Source organism: Meleagris gallopavo, chromosome 3, assembly GCF_905368555.1.
Source record: "Meleagris gallopavo chromosome 3, MGAL_WU_HG_1.1, whole genome shotgun sequence".
Taxonomy (NCBI): Eukaryota; Metazoa; Chordata; class Aves; order Galliformes; family Phasianidae; genus Meleagris; species Meleagris gallopavo.
Genome location: NC_139406.1, coordinates 78629737 through 78653126, shown reverse-complemented (window position 1 = coordinate 78653126; position 23390 = coordinate 78629737). Strand labels below are relative to the sequence as shown.

Below are 23390 nucleotides of genomic sequence, written 5' to 3'. Positions count from 1 at the left end.
ACTCAGCCAAAAAGCCAACAAAAATATACATATACACTGAAATTAGCACCCTGAAAAAGTTCTGATTAGAAGAATATATAGAGTTAGAGCTGACTCGCAAGTACCAGAAGAATGCAATTATATATGAGAAGGGCATATCATTGGAAATAACATTCAATTATTACCCATTCTTGGCTTTAATATGCTATTCCATAATCTTGAAGAAGATACAACATTGTTGTTAATAGTACTATTTTTTAGTTAAATCATTGATAATCCTTCCCTTCCTATATCCCAGTAAAATGTTAGTTAGTAATGAGGAAAATATGCATTCAAGGAGTAAATCCAAAATATACCTGGGAAAAGATTTGATAGAAACATGTTAATTTGGATACAACTTACATTTTTAAGTTGAAGGTTAATAGACTTTGCCTTATACTATTTTTTCAAATTATTGATCTGCCAGTTTTGAAATGAATTGACATTAAAAATTGCACCCTGAATTGACGAGGATAAGAGACTTGAACCTGATAATTATACTTGTCCATCTTTCCTCACAGTCACAATATTATAGGTCTGCTCAGGAAGTAATGTCTCCTGTTTTATTATATCAGCCTGTAATGTCAGATGTGAGTGTTGGTGGTACAGCAGTGGAGGTAGAGTCCTTCCACCAATATGCTATTAGGTTTTGTTGCCAAGCAAGAGAAAGCAGCAGAGAGGCAGTCTAACAACCTGGTGTCTAACATGGAAGTATGTATAAAGCAAAGGTGTGCAGATGAATTCCTCCACATGAAAAAAATTGCATTCATTGACATTCTTTGTTGCTTGATGAACATTTATGGAGACCAAACAATGATTGTGAGTACAGTGAAACTGGCTGGAGCATTTCAGCAGAGAGAACAGTGACCGTGTCATCTCCAATCGTACATATTTTTACAAGCACTTGGTCATTTCTGGAGAAAATGCAGAGTAAGTGGTTGTGACTATGCTGAAAAATAATATCTTGTAGCTGAGAATTTGCTGAGAATAGTCTTATTTTGTTCTCTATATCTGCTACATTTTCCATGAAAATAAATATGAGGGGTTATTTTCAGAGGGACCTGCATAGATAAAATTTCTATTGCAACTTTTTTCAGGAGAATTTTCATAGATTTTATTTTTATTCTAAGGAAATGTGCAGATTTGGAATGACGTGCTCCCAATGTTGTCCTGCGATTAAATGTAGTGTGTAAGCAGAAGACTAACACATAAAAATAAAAAAAAAGCAAACCTTCTTGTTCATGATTAAAATCTGTAGAGTAGAACAGAGGTGATAAATCAGAAAGGATTCAGAAAATGAGATAGCAAGTTATACTACTTTTCAAAATTGCCATTTCTTTCTAGAGATAGAAAGAAGTCAAACTTGGCAGTGTGTGTGAAAAAGGTGACATGATTTACTGCAAAAACTTCTGTGAAAAGACAATATTTTTTCAGAAAATGCCTAGCCAGCAGTGAAGAATCTAAGGAATAAAAGCTTGACAAAAATGAAACAAAACAAAATAAAAGTAGTAAGGTGTACATTTTAGAAGTGGTGGTTGCTAATTGCAGAAACATAGCAAGTAAATGTGACTTGATTCTTGATTTAATTTTAACACAAGATCAATTGGCTCAAGGGCTTAGTGCACAGAATTACTCTTAAGGGTTTTTTTGTTCTAATTTCAATATAATTTTTTTCCTAATTAGATTCAGTAGTTTCTCTGTGACTCTCTTTAATATAGGAAACATTATATCATATTCATACATAGTGTTGAAATTATTTTCCAAAAGATTCACAGAAAATCACATAACAGTAAGAATTACATCTGCTATTGAATGAGGGGAAGACTACTCTGGAAGATTAAGATGAGGGAATAGTAAGAAGTAACTTGGAATAGAAAAATACCATTTTAGTTTGATAATTCAAAACAAACTAAATGGTAAGTTTTGGTAATGTGTATATTAGGTACAGCCATTAAATATAATACTGAAGTATTAATTCCATCAAAATACAGTCTTTCATATGAGATTAAAAGCTAAATACTTGTATTATTAGAAACGTTTAAAGACTATTTTAAGAAGACAACTGTTAAACATATAGCCCTAAATCAATTCTGTTAGGCTAGTAAATTCTGCTTTTGCTACCTAATAATTCCAATCCTACAGTCTGCTTGGGTTTATTTACTATGTAGTATTCATAGATAAATCCTTTCTAAGTGTTAATTATCATAAATAACACTTGTAATATAATTTGAGATACTTTGAAAGTAATTATTGGTAAATCCCAGGTTCATTAGCACAATTTGCTGAGCAGCTTAATCTGAAAGATTTTCCTGCCAGGAATTCTAAATAGACTACTATATTTTCCTCAGAATATTGGAATTAAGGCTTAATCACAGAATCGCAGAAGATGAAGGGACCTCTTGAGATGATCTAGTCCAACCCTCCTGCTGAAGCATATTCCCTAGAATCTGTTAAATGGGAAAGCATCAACAGATTTTGAATATATCCAGAGAAGCAGACTCCAGAACCTCTCTGGGCAGCTTGTTCCAATACTCTGTCATCATCTAAGAACTTCTTTGTTCAGATGGAATTTTCTGTGTTACAGTTCATGTACGTTGCCTCTAGTACTGTCACTGGGATAAGTCAAAAAGAACCTGTCCCCATCCACTTGACTCCCACAATTTTGCAATTATTAAAATTTGTTAAGATTCCATCTCAGTCTCCTCTTTTCCAAGCTGAACAGCCCATGGTCTCTCAGTCTGACCGCATAAGGGAAGTGTTCCAGGTCTCTATTTATCTTTCTAGCCCTCCAGTGGACTCTCTCTAGAAATTCCCTGTCTTTCTTGAACTAGGGAGTCCAGAATTGGACACAGCACTCCAGATGTGGCCTCACCAGGGCAGAGTAGAGTGGGAGGAGAGCTTCCTTTGATCTGTTGGCCAGGCTCTTTTAATTCACCCCAAGATACCATTGGCCTTGTGTGACCACAAGGGCATAGTGCTGGCTTATAGTCAGCTTGTTGACCACCTGGATACCCAGGTCGTTTTCTGCAGAGTTCTTTTCCAGCAGGCCATTCCCTAACCAGTACGGATGTATGTGGTTATTCCTCCCCAGATGTAGAACATTTCACTTGCCTTTGATGAATCTCATGAGGTTCCTCTCTGCCCAATTCTCCAGCCTGTCCAGGTCTTGTTCAATGGTGATACTTTTTGAATTTCTCAATTTCTGCGTAAAGTTAGACTCTACTTGGATATAAATGAAAAAATGTGAGTATATTAATATTTAAATAACCCCTATAAACACAAGCTTATTCTCCAGCTGTAATTAACATCCAGAGGACAAAAGGCTCTAAGAAGTCTTCATAGCTCTTCAAGTATTACTCCAAGAATATGACTGATAGGAATTTTTCTGGAAGGCAAAAGTCTTAATTGTTGAAATTCTAATACGACATTGTTATACTCTTCAGGGATGCATCTTCATTAATGTGAACAATGATTACTGATTCTCTTATGGAACATGAATCTTGTCCTTCAGCTTTAATTTTTCATCATTGGCAGGTGTTGCTGATGTTTTATTTAAATATTATGACAGCATTACTTCTACTCTTTAAGAGTTTTGAGATCTATAGCATGCCTTAAATGATATTTTAAAATATTCACTGGTGAAGCACCCCGAGGACCACAATATCATAGACTTATACATAGAATGTCTTGACTTGGAATGGACTTTAAAAGATTATCTAGTTTCAACACCCTTAGCCAAGGACTGGGACATCTTCCAACAAATCAGATTAGTCAAAGCCCCATCTCACCTGGTCTTGAACACTTACAGGGATGGAACACCTACAGCTCCTCTGGGCAACATTCTCAAGTATGTAACCACTTTCATAGTAAAGGTTATCTTCCTTATATCTAATCTTTTATTTTGAAACTATTATCTCTTGTCCTATAACTACACTTTTTGGTTAAGAGTCTTTCCTTTCTTGTAAACTCCTTTTGAATACTGAAAAGCCATTGTAAGATCACCCTGTAGCTTCCTCTTCTGTAAACTGAACGACCTCAACTTTCGCAGCCTATTTTCACTGGAGAGGTGCTCCAGACCTTTGATGACCTTTATATTCCTTTCTTATGCTGTGGCCCCCAGAACTGAAGGTAGTATTCTAGGTGTTGCATCGTGAGAGCAGATTAGAGGGTGGTAATCTCTTCCCTGGATGTGCTACCTGCAGTTCTTTTGATGGAGCCCATGACACAGTTAACTTATGAAGGTGAAAGTACACTTGCCAGTTTAGATTGTTTTTTGTCATCCAGTAATACTCTGAGGCAACCAAGTAGAAGTCGAGGCAACCATGTAGAGTTCAGACCTCCAGCTACGTAAAGTGCATGAGCTGCTCACTGGCTTCCTGGGGCAGCAGTCAGAACAGTTGCGTGAGGTGTGAGCAGGTCGATGATCTTCTCTGCCTTGTGGCCCGGCTACAGGATGAAATATATAGATTAAAAAGTGTCATGGGAGACAAAAAGAAGGAGCAGGGAAACTACAGTTCACCCATGAGCAAACAAGTTTTTTAAAAGGAAAAAAACACAAACTCAAGGCAGCTTGTGTTTAAACCCAAGGTGGCTTGTATCACATAAGGTTAAGGACAAAAAATAGCAAGGCTGGTGTTGCAAGAGGGCATCAAGCTCCCTCGCGGGTGTGGCGAAAGAGGTGTGGACTCCTTTGCTGGTGGAGAACAAAGGACCTTTATTGTAGATGCTTAGAGCCTTTTTTATCTGCCCAACACAACAGTTTTCCCGTACAATCAACACTGGTTACATGTAAGGGCTAGGCTCCTTGTGGATGTTTATGTCCGACTAAAGTTATTGTTGAACTTTACCACCTATTAGCAATACAACGACCTTCTTTATCCCACAAGTTGGAGGCAAGAACACAAAGGAAAAGAGCAGATGGAGGTGAATCTGTGCCCGAAGCTGCATGCAAAACCCTCCTTGCCTGCTCCACAACCCTCCCCCCCCCCCCGAGTGACACAGTCAGACTGGTAAAGCAGACAAGAAGAATGCTGAAGTACTTTTTTGCCTCAGTCTTCCCTGATAACTGCTCACAACACAGCCCTCAAATGTTTGGTTTGGGAGGAGGGGATTGGGAAGCAGCCTCCTTCCCACTGTAAGTAAAGACCAGCTTCATGACCACCTGAGGAACCGGAACACCCACAAGTCTACAGGTCCCAGTGAGAAGCATTGCTGAGTCCTAACAGAATTGGCTGATGTGGTTGCCAAGCCACTCTCTATGATACTGAAAGTCGTTGCAATCATATGAAGTTCCCTGTGACTGGAAAAAAGGAAACAACAAACCCATTTTTTAAAAGGGTAAAAAAGATGACCCTCAGGAACTACCAACCTGTCCATCTCACCTATGTGCTGATGAAGATCATGGAACGGATTCTCCATGAAGCTATGCAAAGGAACATGAAAGGCAGGGAAAAATAGCATGGCTTCACCAAGAGCAAACCCTATTTGACCAATCTGGTGGCCTTCTGTGATGGTGCCACTGTATCAATAGACCAGAGAAGAGACACTAATGTCATCTATCTGGACTTCAGTAAGGTCTTTGACATGGTAGACCACGATATCCGTCTCTCCAAATTGAAAATATATGGATTTGATGGGTGGACTGTTAGATGGATGAAGAATTAGCTACAGAATCGAGTCCAGAGGGTGGTTGTCAGTGGTTCAACATCCAGAGATCAGTGATGAATGGTGTCCCTCAAGGGTCAGTAATGGGACCAATAGTCTTTAATACCGTCATCAGTGACATTGACAGTGTGATTGAGTGCACCCTCATCAAATCTGCTGATAATACCAAGATATGGAGTGCAGTCAACACACTAGAGGGATGGGATGCCATTCAGAGGGACCTAGACAGGCTTGAGCAGTGAGCCCAGGTGAACCTCATGAAGTTAAAAAAATCCAAAGGCAAAATCTTGCATTTGGGTCAAGAGAATCCCCACTATTAATACAAACTGGGGATGAAAGGATTGAGAGCAGCCCCGCCGAAAAAGACCAGGGGGTACTGGTGGATAGCAACCTGAAAATGAGCCTGCAATGTGCCCTTGCAGCCCAGAAAGCCGACCATATCCTGAGCTGCATCAAAAGAAGCATGGCCAGAATATTGAGGGAGGTGATCCTGCCCCTCTGCTCTGTGCTGGTGAGGCCTCCTCCAGAGTACTGCATCGAGATGTGGAGTCCTCAGTACAGGAGAGACACAGACCTGTTGGACTGTGTCTGGAAAAGGGTCACAAAAATGATCCAAGGAACAGAATACCTCCCCTACAAGGACAGGCTGGGGTTCTTCAGCATGGAGAAGATAAGGCTGCAAGGTGATCTGGTAGTGATCTTTCTGTATCTGTAGGGGAGCTACAGGAAAGAAGGAGATAGACTCTTTATCAGGTTCTGTGGTGATAGAACAAGGGGAAATGGCTTCAAACTCAGTGAGGGTAGATTTAGGTTAGATATAAGGATATGTGTTTCAGTGAGGGTGGTGAAGCACTGGAATACATTGCCCAGTGATGTAGTTGATGCTCCATCCCTGCAGACTTTCAAAGTGAGGCTGGATAAGGCCCTGGGTAGCTTGATGTAACTCTGGTGTCTCTGTTTATTGCAGGGGAGTTGGACTAGATGGCTCTCAGAGGTCCCTTCCAACTCTAAGGATTCTATGTTTCCATGAGGTCTGTTCTCTATCCATCCATCTTAGTCTTCATCGATGTTTAGCATTCCCCCATTTGAGGGGAATGGCTTGTTAAACTTTATGGCTGCTTTACAGCTTCACCTCAAATGTGAACTCTGTTTCTTGTGTACATTAACTGTGGATAAGCCCCTTAGGTGCTTGGGGATGAAATGAAGCAAAATAAATGTCTCCTGTCTTTGTCGTACTGGTATGATGATTTATGAAAATAAAGAACATAAATCTCTTTAATGGTGGAATTGTAACCCATATCTTTTTAGCTAGGTGTTACAAGAACACCTAGGTCTGTTTCTTGTCCATGAGAAGTTACTATATTGGCTCTTTAGGCTGAAAGTATTGCTACCTTATACTCAATTTTTCTTCCACCAACATCTCAGTGTCTTCTCTGTTGGGCTATTTTATATCCACTTGTTTTCCATCCTGAATTTATGTTTGCAATTGCCCTAACCCATGTGCAGGGCCTTGCATTTGGACTTGGTGAAGTTCATGAGATTTTCGTATCTATCTCTCTCAGGCCCTCTGAATGGCATCCTTTCCCTCTAGCATGCTGACTTGTACCACACAGTTTGCTGTCATCCAAAAATGTAGTGGGGTTATACTCAAACCCACTGTTCATGTCACTGTATTGAATAGCACTGGTCCCAGTACAAACACCACTCACCATCCTTTGGTCTCCTTTGGTTGCTGAACTTTTGATCACAGTTCATTGAGTGTGACCATGCAGCCAATTCCTTATTCACTTAGTGAAATATCCATCAAATCTTTTTCTCTCCAGTTTGGAGACAAGGATGTTGTGCAGGAAAGTCCCCTGTCAAGGTCACAGATAAATTTAGAGATATCTGTGCCAATTACTTTGTACAGTAATAATAATAATAATAATAATAATAATAATAAAAGCTTGAACAAGTAAATACTGGCCTGTGTGGCTGTAGAGAAAACATGTTCAAGAATAAGGACAGAGAATGTGTATGAGTGATGTGTATGAAAAGGTATAAAAATGTTATCTCAATAGAACAGAGAGAAATTTTAAATACAAATAACTGGTAACAACACTTCTAAAATTGCAAAGTATATAGGAAGTAGGAACATTTCCAATAAGCTTGAAGATGATCACAGAATCACAGAATGACCAGGGTTGGAAGGGATCTCAAGGATCATGAATCTCCAACCCCCCTGTCATACATAGGGCCACCAGCCTCCACATTTAATACTAGACCAGGCTCTCCAGGGCCCCATCCAATCTGGCCTTCAACACCTACAGGGACAGGGCATCCACAACCTCCCTGGGCAGCCTGTTCCAGCACCTCACCACTCTCCCTGTAAAGAACTTCCCTCTGACATTCAACTTAAATCTTCCCTCCCTCAACTTAAAACCATTTCCCTTCGTCCTGCCTGATGATAACAGGCATAAAGAAAGAAAATAACAGGAGAAACAGAGGAGGCTAAGGATTCATGGAATGAAACTGCAGCAGATGTATTATAGTAAGAGAAGAAAAATATTACGTAAGAGTAATAGTATTTTGAAAATCCATTATCTGACTTTCCTTTCAATATAAATCTGGATTCATTTTGTAAATTAGGTCTACAGTCCTTGTTTACCATCCTAACTTTTACAGAACTTCTAAGATGACACTGGATAAGTGTACATAAATCCAGGATGACATTACACTCATTGCTTCTGGTTATAAATCTATCAGCTGTAGTTTGTAGACAGGTATTTTCCTACCCGATTTGCTGCCTCTTGTCATTCTGTAGGAATTAACAGGAAATACAGGAAGGTTGGTCTATGTACTAGAAGCTAATATTTCTGTACAAGCCACATTTGTTAAAAGCAAAGGATAACTCTTAGGTTACAGATCTGATTTGGTTTTTGTCAGTGAATGAAAAGATTTTACAGCTTTTCCAAGCTCTGTTTACTCACAAAGCTACATCTTGGTTTCAAAATATCTTGCCAAGCTCTTGATTACATACCGGAGTTCATGTAACTTGATTCTCCATTATGAACACTTTCCTGTGCTCCTAACTATATGTATTCCCTGACTATATTTGTGTCTAAGAGCTAGACAAAAAAAGGCCTTGTATCCAGAGATGTTAAGCATGCATATCTCTGCATGCTAATTCTGTCTATTTTGTGCTACTGTCTACTTGACTTACACATGTCCTAATTTCAGTTATCTTTGGATGAAATTTATTTCAGCCTCATATGTACCACACTATTTGCAATACTACTCGACATTTTGAGTAAAGATGCTATAATGATCTATTAACCAAATAATTTTCTCCCACACATAAATTCCAACACTACATATTATCTGTCTTATTCCAGCATTGTGGCTTACAGATATTAATGATTATGTAGCCCTCCGGTCTCTAAATAAATAAATGTATAAACTGCATGTTTTCTCCTCAGGAGCTGGCAAGCTTCATAGATTTTGCTGCACTTCATTCATTTTCTGGCTCAACTAGAACATAGAAAATCCAGTTGAAAAGCTTTCTAAATGTACACAAACAATTATTTTAAAATCTCCCCTTCTTGTCATCCATTGTATTTCTGTCTTTCCATATTTCTAAAGATCAGTTTTCCTTCTTTATTTTTGTATTATTATTTGCATAATGGTCTGTAAGATCCGTGATGTGCATTATAAATCTGCTGGTAAAGAGCTTCACCATCCATATTTAGATACATTTTGATCAAGAGCGTTAAATTCATCAGCAACTCCTGAAATATTTACAGAATGAGATTATTTTCAGTTGGTGGATCAATAATACACATAGAAAAATATGTAAAATGTGAAGATAAATATTTGATCATTAAATACTAATACATTTCTTTGAGTTAATAATGGCTGTCATACAGCTTGTAAACTGAGGAAAGAAGATGGAATTGTGGAATGAAAAAACATTTTTCTTTTGAGTTGTGTTTCTCCCTCCTGAGTTATTTACTCATGGAGTTCTGTAGACAAACTGTTCCTGTCTGAGTTTAACATTTGTCATAGTTACCTCCAAAGATTTCACGTTGTTAAACTACCATTTCAGCTTCATATGAAAAGCTAAAGCAAAACAAAATGAAGATAAATGAGCAGATTAAGCCACAGACATTTCTAGCAGATAGGTAAACAATCAACACATAATTTTCATGGCCTCTTAACAGTCCTCCCTGTGGCTGCAAACCTTGGTGCAATTTATTTTGTAACACAATAGAAGAAAAATTCAGTTGACACTATTTAATATGAATAAATATATGACAATCAAAGAAGAGCCATGCAAACCGAAACCTGTTGTAGAATTTGGAAACAAGACCATTTTGCAGAGCTTGCTAGTGCAGATGTGCATGAGAGTATATCTAACAGATTAATCACAGAATCACAGAATCACAGAATCGTAGGGGTTGGAAGGGACTTCTAGAGATTGTCGAGTCCAACCCCCCTGCCAAAGCAGGTTCCCTACACCAGGTCGCACAAGTAGGTGTCCAGGTGGGTCTTTAATATCTCCAGAGAAGGAGACTCCACAACCTCCCTGGGCAGCCTGTTCCGGTGCTCCATCACCCTCACCATAAAGAAGTTCTTGCGCACATTTGTGCAGAACTTCCTATGCTGCAGTTTCTGGCCATTTCCCCTTGTCCTGTCTCCACACACTGCTGAAAAGAGTCTGGCCTCGCCACTCTGCCCCCTACACCTTAGATATTTATAGACCTGGATCAGGTCCCCTCTCAGTCTTCTTTTCTCAAGGCTAAACAGACCCAGTTCACTTAGCCTTTCTTCATAGGGGAGATGCTCCAGGCCCTTCACCATCTTTGTGGCCCTCTGCTGGACTCCTTCCAAGAGATCCCTGACTTCTTCGTACTGGGGAGCCCAGAACTGGACACAGTACTCCAGATGAGGCTTTACCACGGCAGAGTGAGGGGGAGGATCACCTCCCTCAACCTGCTGGACACGCTCTTTCTAATGCACCCCAGAATGCCATTGGCTTTTTTGGCCACAAGGGCACATTGCTGGCTCATGGTCAACTTGTTGTCCACCAGGACACCTGGTCCCTCTCCACAGGGCTCCTCGCCAGCAGGTCATCCCCCAACCTGTACTGGTGCATGCAATTATTCCTCCCCAGGTGCAAGACTCTACACTTGCTTTTGTTAAATCTCATCTGGTTAATTAATGCATTAAAAGGAGTATTCTCGTTGAGTTTCTGTAGAGTGAACACCAGCATGTTATATAACCGGGTTCAATCCAGCTTGTGTTTAGGGTTATATATTTATTTTTATTTCCACTGGGCATGTAGAATATCATGTACTGTATTCTCTGAATTTAATTATTTTCTATTATTATTTACTTTGCCTGAAGTTTATTATAATGCAAACTTTGTGCAACTGTAGAAGTGCTACACGTCAACCTAAAACATTGCTTCATCCTCTTCTGTAGGGTAGTTGAATTTTATTTTGCTTTCCTTTTTTTTATGAAATGTGTCTTGTATACTTCTCTGAAGATGTAACTGAGGTTTTATGTGCAGAGATGTGAAGAGTTGTTCTTCTCAAGAACATTAAATAAGTTGTTGTTAGATGATAAGGAAGTCTTGCAGTATTTGATCACCAGTTCTCTAGACAATTCCATCCAGCATAAGGGCAGTTTTTCCATGAAAATAACAGCCTTCTCAAAGCTTCCAATAAGTCTGGTCTTTCTTTACCTTCTGCTCATCCCATCCAACACACTCCCCATCCTTATTTTAGCTAATTTGTATTGTATGTGTTTTTCATTTCAAATCATGTAGTACATTGAACTATTTCATTCCTTAATTAGAGTACACTTCTTTCCAAAATAAGATATAAAATTCCGCAGACCAAATCTTCCGTTCTTGTACTGCTGTCTTCATTTTAGGTAGATTTACATTGAAGTGAATATTGCTATTTATTTACAAATCATTTGCATAATTTGTGAGCTAAGAAGATTTGAGTTACACATGTGGGACACCTCAAATAATGTGAACACTTAAGCAGTGAATAGATGGCTTATGAGGGTGGTGTTTTTCAATCTTTTTGGTTTTTAAGAAATATATGGTATTAACTATGTCATTTTTGTTTGTTTTCTGTATGTGTAATTTTTGATTGTTTGAAGCACCTTCACATTTTCAAATAGTGGCAACTTATACTTATCAAGGATACATAGTCACTTTGCTCAGTCAGCTTAAGTAGAGTTGCTGTTACACACACAAAGATTCAAAATCCACAGATGAGTAAGTTCTCATTATTTCAAACATACTTGTAATATTCATTTTCTGGGGAAGTTTTCTTGTTGTCATTATCATTCATAGAATCTTAGAATCACTCAGGTTGGAAAAGACCTTAAAGATCATCGAGTCCAACCACAGCCTAACCATACTACCCTAACTAACAACCCTCTGCTAAATCATGTTCCTGAGCACCACATCCAATGGTTTGTAAACACATCCAGGGATGGTGACTCAACCACCTCCCTGGGGAGACTATTCCAGTGCTTAACAACCCTTTCTGTAAAGAAGTTTTTCCTGATATCCAAACTGAACCTACTCTGGCACAACTTGAGGCCATTTCCCCTCGTCCTGTCACCTGTTACCAGTGAGAGGAGACCAACCCCGCTCTCACTGTAAGCAACTTTCAGATATTGGAAGAGAGCAATAAGGTCTCCCCTCAGCCTCCTTTTCCGTACACTGAACAGCCCCAGTTCCTTTAGTGGCTCCTTGTAGGGCATATTCCCCAAGCCCTTCACAAACCTTGTTGCCCTTCTTTGGACCTTCTTTGGACCTTTTCCATCACCTCTATGTCCTTTCTGTACTGAGGTGCCCAAAACTGAACACCGACTTGAGGTTTGTTATTTTTTTCAGATTTTTTTTTCCTAATAAGTTTATGTATTTTATTTAGAAGTTAGGAGGTCTGTTGAATGACCAAAGCTTCCTGAAAGATTAATTTAAATTAGACTATAAATCAGAGTGGTGATTAGTTAGTTTTGAAAGGGGATTCTTCCAAGCAATATAGGCATCTTCAGTAAAGACATCTGTATGCTGATTAGCTGTCTGAACTATATGTAAGGCCACAGGGGAGAACAAAGCACTTTTACTCTGCGCTATGTTTTTTGATAAAATAAATCATAGAATCATAACTTGCAGACCTCTGGAAGTTCTAGTTTAACTTTCAGCTCAAAGCAAAATCAACTACAAATCTTTCCTAAAGGTCATGTTCTGAATATCTCCAGGAATGGGGACTCAGAGCCTCTGATCCAGTGTCTGACGTTTCGCATGAAAACGTTTTCTTTATACCAAATCTGAATTTATGTTTTTTAGTGTTCATTGTTTCTTCTCTTTTCACTCCACTGTAATTAAGACAAACTGGCTCAATTTTCTCTGTACTTTCCTACTAGCTAATTGAGTACAATAAGATTTTCCCTCTAATCTTCCCTTCTTCAACCTGCATAAATGCAATTCTTTCACCTTATATGTCATGTGCACCAGCCCCTAAATTCTTTTGGCATCCCACTGAATCAGTTCTGTATGCCTATGTCTTTTGACTCAACTTATAAATCAGCTGTAGTTCAATTTAAATGTGCCCATTTGTCATGATTATGAAAACTAGAAAAGTAACTGAAATACAGATGGCTACTATACACATATATATATCAAAAACTAGGAGAGATATTCAATTCTACATGCTAAATATATTCTGCAAATACAAAGAAAAAGTAAATAGACAGAAAATTCTGGAAAATGTATCTTGAAGTACCAGACCATGAACAAGGATCAGCATGAAGAAAGATAAAGGACTGTAGGCAAAAAGATATTCTGAAATTTAACAGTTTTGATCTGCTATCAGAAAATAATGAAAAAAAAAATTAATCCCACAAAAATAAATAAACACCCATCCACTCACCACACACACACTCAAAAGGTACAGAAAACAAAAAATAGTATGTAAAAAAACTGACAACCATGCTAATAGGGTATTGATGAAAGGACTGAAGAAGAAGGGCAAAACTGAGGCACAGATAAGGAAATACAGAATTGTAAAGGAATATGAATATCTACAACTGAAAATAAAATTAAAAATTTCAAGAATGGTAGATATTTTTGAAAAAAAAAAAAGAAACAAAAGTAACCTACTTTTTGGATAGGAACTATATGTCTAAATATTTTCTTTATCTTCTTTTCCCTGTCAAACAACATGTGATTTTATTATCGTATTAAGTGATCACTGTATTTCATTTGCTATAAGCACTATGTTGTGTTTTTACAAAAAATGCCCATTTGACTGTGGCAAATTCAGTTAAAAATTTTCAGTGTGACATGAGAAAAACAATAAAATTAATCTTTTCCATGCACTAATGGATTGAATGGCAAACAATCTAGTCACAACTGAGACTCTTGTCAGGATTTATTGACTTATTGGTTACAGATTGGTATTGTCATAAAAAGCAAAGTTAAAAAAAAAAAAATAAATGAGACAAATTTCATAAATCAGCCTCATCCTAAGGAGCTAATGTTAAAATTTTTGAAAAGTTTCTATTCTTACATATTTTTAATCCGTATTCTACAAAGATTCCTAAATATAGGAAAAAAATACTGAATATCAAATACATATAAAAAGTAATAGAAAAAGAGCAGTTTTTCAGTCACTTATTCAGTCACTGCTTTTCTATATTTGTATGTTCTTTACTGAGATTATGATTCTATGTCTGAAATTATTTAGTGGTGTGCCATAGGCTGAGAACTGTACTTAAGATTATTCGTAAGTTCTAACATTTTAATAGCTTAAGTTTTTTATCTTTATTTTTTATCATTTCTACAGAAGCAGGAAAATTCCTAAATCGGAGAAAGGGGTAGGAAGTAAAGAAAACATGGTTAAAAAATAGTAGTTATTTGGCTGAGATTATTATAGGTTTATAACCACTTATAAAAACAAATCCATTTTAGAAGCTGAGGAGAAAAGAAGTAATTAATTGAGTTGTAAGAACTGAGTGCTTTTCACAATTTAGACTGTAAAGTTAAAAAGTCACTTATTCAGCCACAGCTTTTGTCCTTTAAATACAAATAAATCAAACCATATTTTTAAAAGGACTTTTTCTATGGTGGTTTAAAAATATAATAATATATGATCCAAATATTGAACAAGAGAACTTACAAAACTTGGCTTGATGGAGCTTCTCTTCTGTGGATTTTCGATGCCTAATAGTATGATCATATTCACACTACAGTATTTTCTGCAGTAGGAACAGTAATTAATCTCTTAGTGTTGAAAATCTTAGTGATGTTTTTTGAAATATGACTTTACTGTGAAATTTGATAAAATTAAGCTATAAATTTAAAATTTATTGGAGTGAGAAAAAGCAAGCTGAAATTTGTGGCGTTTTGAAACTCAATTCAGCATTGAGTTTTATTGGTGTAGTTTGGAGCTTCTATTGGACTATGTTATACAAGTAGTAATATGTGCAATGCTCTCCAAAGTATAATATTTAATTTTTATGACAGCAATTTATGTTATTGTTGAATTATTTTCCTTTCAGATAGTTCATGTTGTAACATAAGGAAATAATTTTTCTTTGATTCTAGCTGTTACACCAACTTCATGATGGAAATCACATATTGTGCATTTTATTACTGTATTATATTGTGTTCCTTTAGAATTGTCATTTAATGCAAATATTCCAAGTCAGTGAATTTTATGATGTATTTTCTCAGCCATTCTCTTCTTTTTGTTTTACTTTATAGTGTCTGCATTGAAAATGCCTTGTAATATACATAGAATTAATATTGTGTCAGCAATGATATTACTATATATTTTACTGATATTTTTAAAATATTAAATTCAGAATATTGACCTAGTTTGTTTGTTTGTTTGCTTTCACATAGCTCTAAATACTTCTACATTTGGTAAATCCTGTGTAATTCCATTAATTGCAACAGAATTGCAAAATCTATCCATCAGTACACATATTATCCCATCATATTGATAAGCATTCTCATATGTCAAGTATTGAATGAAGAGTGTTGCAATACAAAAATGTCCATGTCAACATAGCAGGGAACTATATTCTGTTGTCATGAGAATGTTTAGAAAAGTGATAAATCAAGCTAAAAAAGGAAAAAAAATCCCTAGCTCTTTTGCTGACTTCCTATCTGGTGATCTGGTGCAAATTTAGTGACATTGAATTTAGATGTCCATACCCTTTCTCTTTTGATATTTATTTCATCCAGACACATAAATACCATAATTCTATTGTATTTTGATATTTAATTTTTAACATGTTACAAATAAATAGAGATAGATTATCATGTGTGTTAGTAAAATACTGTAAAATTGGATAATTAATTTTATCAGGAGAGCACTTTGGCAGCAAAATTACTTGTTCAACTTCTTGAGTGCCTTGGAAATTTATAAACTGAATAAAAATCAGGATATCACACAAGGATTTAAAAAATAGAATTTCTACTTGTGTTTTGAAATGTATTATTTCAATTGAACTACTTCATGCCTGCAATTAAAACTAAAAATAATATGAGCTGGAAGTACAAAACTGAATTTTTATGGGTAAAAATCAAGAGAAGGACTGACAAGGCAGATATACTAGGTCTGTTGTAGACCATTCAACCGGGATGAAGAGACAGATGAGGTGTTCTATGAGCAACTGGCAGAATTTATGTGATCACCAGACCTTGTCTTCATGGGGGACTTCAACTTCCCTGATATATGCAGGGAACTCAAGAAGAAGCAATCTAGGAGGTTTATAGAGTGTATGGAAGATAACTTCCTTCTGCAGCTGGTGAGACAGCTACCAAGGGAGATGTCCTGCTACACCTGCTGTTCACAGAGAGGGTCTGGTGGGAGATGTGGAGGTCAGGAGCTGTCTTGGACAGAATGACCATGAGATGGTAGAGGATATTTTTTCACAAGTTTCTGTTCATGTTCTCTGGTCAGATATTGTTCTATGGACAGTGCCAAGGCTAACTACACTCAATTATTTTTCATATTATTCCATTTGCCACAGTTTGGTATTCAGCACTTGACCAAGCATGTTAGTTTCAAGTTAAAGAATGACAGAGGGAGAGCAGCTGAGGCTGGAAGGCAGCTCTGGATATAATATAGTCCAACATCTCTGTTGAAAGCAGAGCTACCCTCAGCAAGTTGCTCAGGACTATGTCCATTACAGATGCCAGAGCAGCCCTGAACAATTTAGATTTGCGTTCAACTAAACTTATAGGAAAAAAATAATCTTATGTTTAAACAGAATTTTTTGTATTTTAACGTGCCCAATTTCTTCTTGCAGTTTCAGATGATAGTACCATCTTTTTTACTGTCTCCACTAAGAAATATTCATGCGCACTAAGATTCATTCACATGGCCCCTTCTTCAATTTGATTAGTCCCAGCTACCTTTTCCTTTCCATATTTCAGCCCCTCCAGTCCTTTTATCATCTGTGTGGGCATTCTTTTGACTCTCTCCAGTATGTTCATGTCACATGTGCCAGGGAGCCCAGATCTAGATACAGTACTCTAGATACAAAGTAACTGGTGTCCAATAACACCACTTTATATTCTGGCCAGTTTAAGGTAAATGCTCTTCTCCTCTACTCTGCCCTGGTGAGGCCACATCTTCAATACTGTACCCAGATGTGGGATTCTCAATTCAAGAAAGACAGAGAACATCTAGAACATCTAGACAGAGAACATCCAGTGGAGGGCCACAAAAACAATTAGGGGCTGGGAACATCTCCCTTATGAGGTAAGGCTGAGAGCTCTGGGATTTTTCAGCCTGGAAAAGAGAAAACTGAGAGAGCATCTTATCAATGCCTATAAATATCCAAAGGGGAGGAGTCAAGTGGATGGAACCAGGCTCTTTTTGGTGGTATCCTGAAACAGGACGAGGAGCAACAGGTACAAACTGGAACACTTGAAGTTCCATTTGAGCACTGGAAAGAACCCCTTTACTTGGAGGGTGACAGCACTGGAACAAGCTGTCCAGAGAGGTTGTAGTGTCTTCTCCAGAGATATTAAAAATCTGTTGACACTTTCCTGAGTAACTTATTCCAAGTAGTTTGCTTTAGCCAGGGGTTTGGACTAAATGATCTGTAGAGGTGCCTTCCAGCCCCTATAATTCTATGATTCTGTGATTATAATCTTAATCACCCTCTGAGCCCAGTATCTCTGACAGTTTTCAATATACTTACTGTTGCTTTATCTAGTCTATACTTTGTCAATTTTTCTATGTGAAATGTTGAAAGTCTTGTTAAAGTGAATATAATATCCATGGTTCTTCAACCACCAAGCCAGTAATACTATTGTAGATTTCTATCTGGCTGACTCAACATTTCTTATTAACAAATCAAAGCTGACTACTTCCAGTCATGTTTCCCCAAAGGATTTTCCTCTGTTGTTTTCCACTGAGCAAGATGAGATTGATCAGCTTGTAGCATTCTGCATCTCTGCTATATTTCTTGGAGATAGGAGACACATTTCCTTTCTTCCAGTCCTGAGGTAGCTCCCCTCATCACCTCAGCCTTTCAGCTGTATTTGACAGTGGCTTCACAGTGACATTGATTAGCCTCTGGGAGCATCCCTTTAGATCAGAATTGCATATGTCCAGTTCATTCAAATGTTCTCTAGTCTGATCCTCCACCACTGAGATTAATTCTTGATTGCTCTAGATTTTCCCACTGGTCTGGGATTCTTACAGGCAAGTCTCATTGAGGCAAGAAAAAAAAAAAAAAACTGGCTTTTTTTCATGTCCTTGTCACAATGGCCACCAATTCATTAGCAGAGGATCTGTACTGTCCCTAGTCTCCTTTTGCTGCTGATAAACCTAAGAAAGGTATAACACATCTGTGTTTGGAATTTGTCATTAATGCACAGTAGAAAAACTGTGAGTTCTTGTGACCTGTTCTGTCCCCCCAATAGATCTTGGGGTTGTTTAAGTCCCCAAGCAAACCAAAGCCTGAAAATATGAGGTTTCTTCCAGTTGTCTGAAGGACACATCTACTTCTACCTCCTTGTCAGATAGTCTATAGCACTCATTCATCACCTCATCACCCACATACCTCTAATCCTGGTACATACACTCTCACCTATCTCATGGACTTTCTCCTCGGCAGTACTACGTGTACTACAGCTGCTCCTTCATATCAAGGTCAGGTTTGTCCTGGTCTGTTTTTCATAAAATAAGTGTATCTAGCATTCTATTGCAGCCCTCCAGTTGTGCAAGCTATTCACATCTCTCTTACACAACTGAGATCATAGCTCTGCTAGTTCATTCAGATCTCTGTTTCTCCCTGTTTGTTGTACGCATCACTGTATAAGCATTATGGTACTAAAATGGCAATGTATTATTGGTATAGTTAATGAGGTTTCTCTCCATTCAGTATGTAATTTGGACTATTACCTCATTAAATCATTAATCAGACCAAAAATAATTTGTCTGCATAAATATTACATATATATATGTTCTCTTTTGTCCATAATATTTTGTGTATAACAGTAAACCATCTGGTGGAAGGATGAAATGAGTAGCAGAGATATTTAGATAACAGTAAAGAAATGTAATTAACTTCTACTTGAAAAACTTTTTCATACATCCCTCAAGCAAACTGTTGAAACTCTTACTGCAAGACACTTCTGTAGTGTAAAAATCTTTTTCTTTGTTTTCTTTGACTTCAGTTTTCTGAATTTGAATGTGTCTGTGAACTTTTCAAATGCAGCAGACTTATATTAAGTTTGATAAATTTTGGCAAACAAGATAAAAGGGCTGTCATAAAAGTCATCATAAACTGGCTGAACATTCTGAATCAAGCCTTGTTTTTCTCTTTTGGCAAAGCATTCATCACAGATCACATTCAGGAATGATAAATGTTAGGGTCTCTGCATAATTAAGTCAGTACAGAAATCTTGACTCTGAAATCCTGAAAATATTTTATGATACTTAGCCTTTTCGTTCTTGGATAAATGGTAGGTTAGCTAACATTACAAGAGTAAAGAGATCACAAATGTGCTACAAAAATCACATTTCCTGTTAGGTATGGTACTAAGTAAGGATATACCCTGTTAAACTGTTTTACAAGCCTTAGGATATGGAATTGACTATTTTAGAAAGACTTTTCAACAAATGTTTTCATTTCTATTCAGAGAGATATTTTTTTTTTTTAAATAAAAAATTAATTCAGGCAATACAGGTTTTGCTTGTTTGTTTGTTTGTTGCTATTGTTCTTTCTTATTTATAAAGTACTATTAAATTTCTTAGGATGGAAGTTCCATGCATAGTCTCTATAGGTAATCCACAAAGAAATAAATATGTAATTAAACCTTCCAACTCAATTTTCAGTGTCATGGAATCAATCCAGGGCTTGGCTCCACCTTAAGGAACTGATTGTAGATTAGATGCTGAAAATAAAAGATAAACTGTAGCAATTGTTTAGCTCTTGACACATACAAATTGGTCCCATAATTCCTAAATGTGCTAAGACAGATAAATTAAAGTGTTGAAAAATAAGACAAATTTTACCATCTTTTCAGAGTCTTCAACGCATTTTAGCAAAACGCATACAGATGTGATCATAGTTGTACTACATTTCCCCTATATGCCTTGACTTTCTGTGGGAAAATAGGTCAAATTGAATTTAAGGGGAGAATGCAGATTTTATTATTTTCTCTGACTTCAAAGGTAGTATAAAGTAATTGTTGTCAACTTAAGTAAAGGTAGGATCTAGACCCAAGATAATATTTTATAACGGCATGTATCTTTCTTTGACTAAATGCATACTTTTCCTTTTGCATAACTCTCAGGTATATGTTGTTGATGCTCTGAAATATGCTCACTTCTTGAGAGAAGTCATGTAAGTCATTTTGTAAGGTTTCAGCTTGTAATGCTTAAGATGTTTTTGTCAGAGAGCTTCTTCAAGGTCAAAATGTGTTCATCGTACAGTTTTATTGAATACTCTTATTTTATATTCAGAGTTATTTGAGAAACAAGATTATTTTCTAATAGGCACCTGTCATCTTAATTCTAAATTATTATTAATTTCTTTTTAGGTAACTATAAATTCTAATTAAGTATTCTTAATTTTAAACTGTAATATCAGCAACATGGTACATCGTAGCAAAATAGACATAAGTGATTTTTATGATACAGATCAGGAGAAATATAGAACCCATTATGTTATTGAAATTTCAATTTTGATTCCATGATTCCATGTTACTATTTAATTACAACACATTACAACATTCACAAAGTATGTATACTTTGTTACATTTGTTCAAAAACTTTTTTTCCCCTAATGTAAACAACTAGATAGTATTTGTCAAAATTGAATTTCAAAGTTGAAATGTCTATGATCTTACTGAGATATATGCTTCTATTTGGAAGTATAGCTTTTGAGATAGTAGGAAAGAATTTTAGCTGCAGATGAAGTAATAAAACGTTTTGAACAAATCTTTAGAAGTGTTTTGTAGTAAGAAATTCAAGGAGAGAGGTAGGGCAACATTCAAATTTCAGAAATTATAGAAAGATCTCTGGGTAATCTGTTCCACTTCTTGATTCTTATTATAAAAAGCTTTTCTTCATACTCAGTGTGATCCTCTCTTAGTTCATGCCCCTTGTCTTGTGTTCTCTATGCATTTCTACAAAGAGCTCCCCTCTGTCACCTCCTTGGGACCTGCTATTAGGGCCCCTGAAACTAGAGTGGATCAGCCCCATTCCCTCAAACTCACAATCATTCTAGTCACAACAATAATGGCACCTTTTCACTGAATTCACTCCAGTTTATAAATGTCTTTTATTAGTAATACTATTATTTATTTATTTAATTTGGGTGGCCAGGGTGGAAATTTGTATGCAACACTCTAGAAATCATTAGAAACAAAACTATAAGAGGAGGACAGGAGAATAGACCTTTCCCTTCCACCATGACTCTGAAACTGTCACCTTTCCCTTCAGCTTGCTCCTATTTCAGCAGAGGTCTGCCTTTTCTTGGATTGTAACAAATGCCTCAGAACTCAGAAAAGTTTTAATTTTCCATCTTTTATTATGGTTCTGTGCCTTCACATTCCTAGGTCATTGTCTTCACCTACTTTCATGAAGGCTCCTCTCCTGGTGGATCTTTCACATCCTGCCTTCTGCACTCCTCAGGACAGTCTGGTCCATTCCGCTGCTAGTGGGTGGGAAGGGGAGAGCCACATCTTCTTCCCCCCAGGCAACATTGATGGCCTCAGTAATCTGAAGCACAGACAGAATGGAAAGTACTATAGTGGACAAGCAGACCCTATTCTAAGTATCTAACAATCTATTGTCCATCAACATAAAAATTTAATTACTCATTCAGGTGTTGTGAAACAAAAGAAAACGGGCTGACTAAAAGGATGTCCCTTCTCCTGTGTCATCTTGTGGGCAGCCCTTTGCCTGAGGGAACTGCCACCTTTGTGATCAGTGCAGCCTGAGGAGGCTGTAGCAGTGCCATAGGTTGGTGCCATTCCTTATGGAGCCAGCTGGAATGGCTGCCTCTCCAGCAGGTCACCCCCGTGCTCCCTTGTCAGTTCTACCCAGTACAGGTCTGCAGGGAGGCAAAAATAGTGTGAGCACTGGTAGTGTAACATAGCTCATTTTTGAGATCCTGCTTCAGAAGCAGTAGGTTAGAAGACTATTTATTCCATTTAATTTTTTTCAGGAGCAGCTTAAGCTCCTGAAAATCCCAGGATTCCTCACCTTTTTAGCTATTACTTGATTTTTTTGCTGTCTGTCAAATCTGCATAAATTTTACATCTATACTGAATGTAGAAGTGGAAAACAAAGGATTTGAGTATGTGAATCTTGTCAATTAATGATCATGCTCAGGTTTATTTGAGATCTAAAATCTTTGTGAGCTGTTCATATCACAGCACTAAGCGAAAGCAAATGAGGCTTCACTATATCCTCAGGAGCTGTTTTATGTCCCTATCCTCCAAAGTTGGACCAATCTTATTTAAGTCATTAATGACAAATCTTTAACAAAACTGTCCTTGAGATTTTCAGTTGAAGGGTGTGTAATAATTATTTCATTTAAATTGCTGAAAACAGTATAAGAGAATATTCTGTAGATAATTTACAGGAATTGATCTTTTTTTTCTTTTTATTATGGCAAGTTTAAAGAAAAGCCAACATATAAATGTTTGTGAAATGTTTACACATCTTCATTTTTCATTGTATATGGTCCTTTTAGAATATATCACAATATTAAATGGAAGTAAATGTAATATGCTTTATACTGTATTTGCTATTATTTCTGCTTTAAAGACCAAATAATTAATTCCCTGCTCTGAACATCAAAATGTGACAGGATTTTGTTGACTAAATTAAGCTTTCTTTAATGAGTCAAGAATACCATTGCCAAAAGGCTTGCTAACTTGTTGATGAAATCTTTAAAGTAGGTTTCTCAGTGCTGGTGACCAAAGCATGGAAGCACATGGAGGATTAGGGGACAGGGGAAGCATGTGTGGGGAAAGAAATATGGGGATTTCTCAAAATTAAGGTAGTAGGTGACCAAAGATGCTGTCTGTGCACAAAAATGCAGACTGTGTAAATTCATACGAAAACACAAATCTGTAACACACACGGGCGGCCTGGTCTGGTGGCTGGTGACCTTGTACATAGCAGGGTTGTTGAAACTAAATGATCATTGTGGTATTT

General features: G+C 37.1%; 1 protein-coding gene across 2 annotated transcripts in view; it reads left to right on the top strand.

Annotated features, from left to right (window-relative positions):
• Positions 1-23390, top strand: part of CSMD3 (CUB and Sushi multiple domains 3) — a 538229-nt gene that overhangs the window by 132944 nt on the left and 381895 nt on the right. The gene's annotated exons all lie outside the window — the stretch shown is intronic.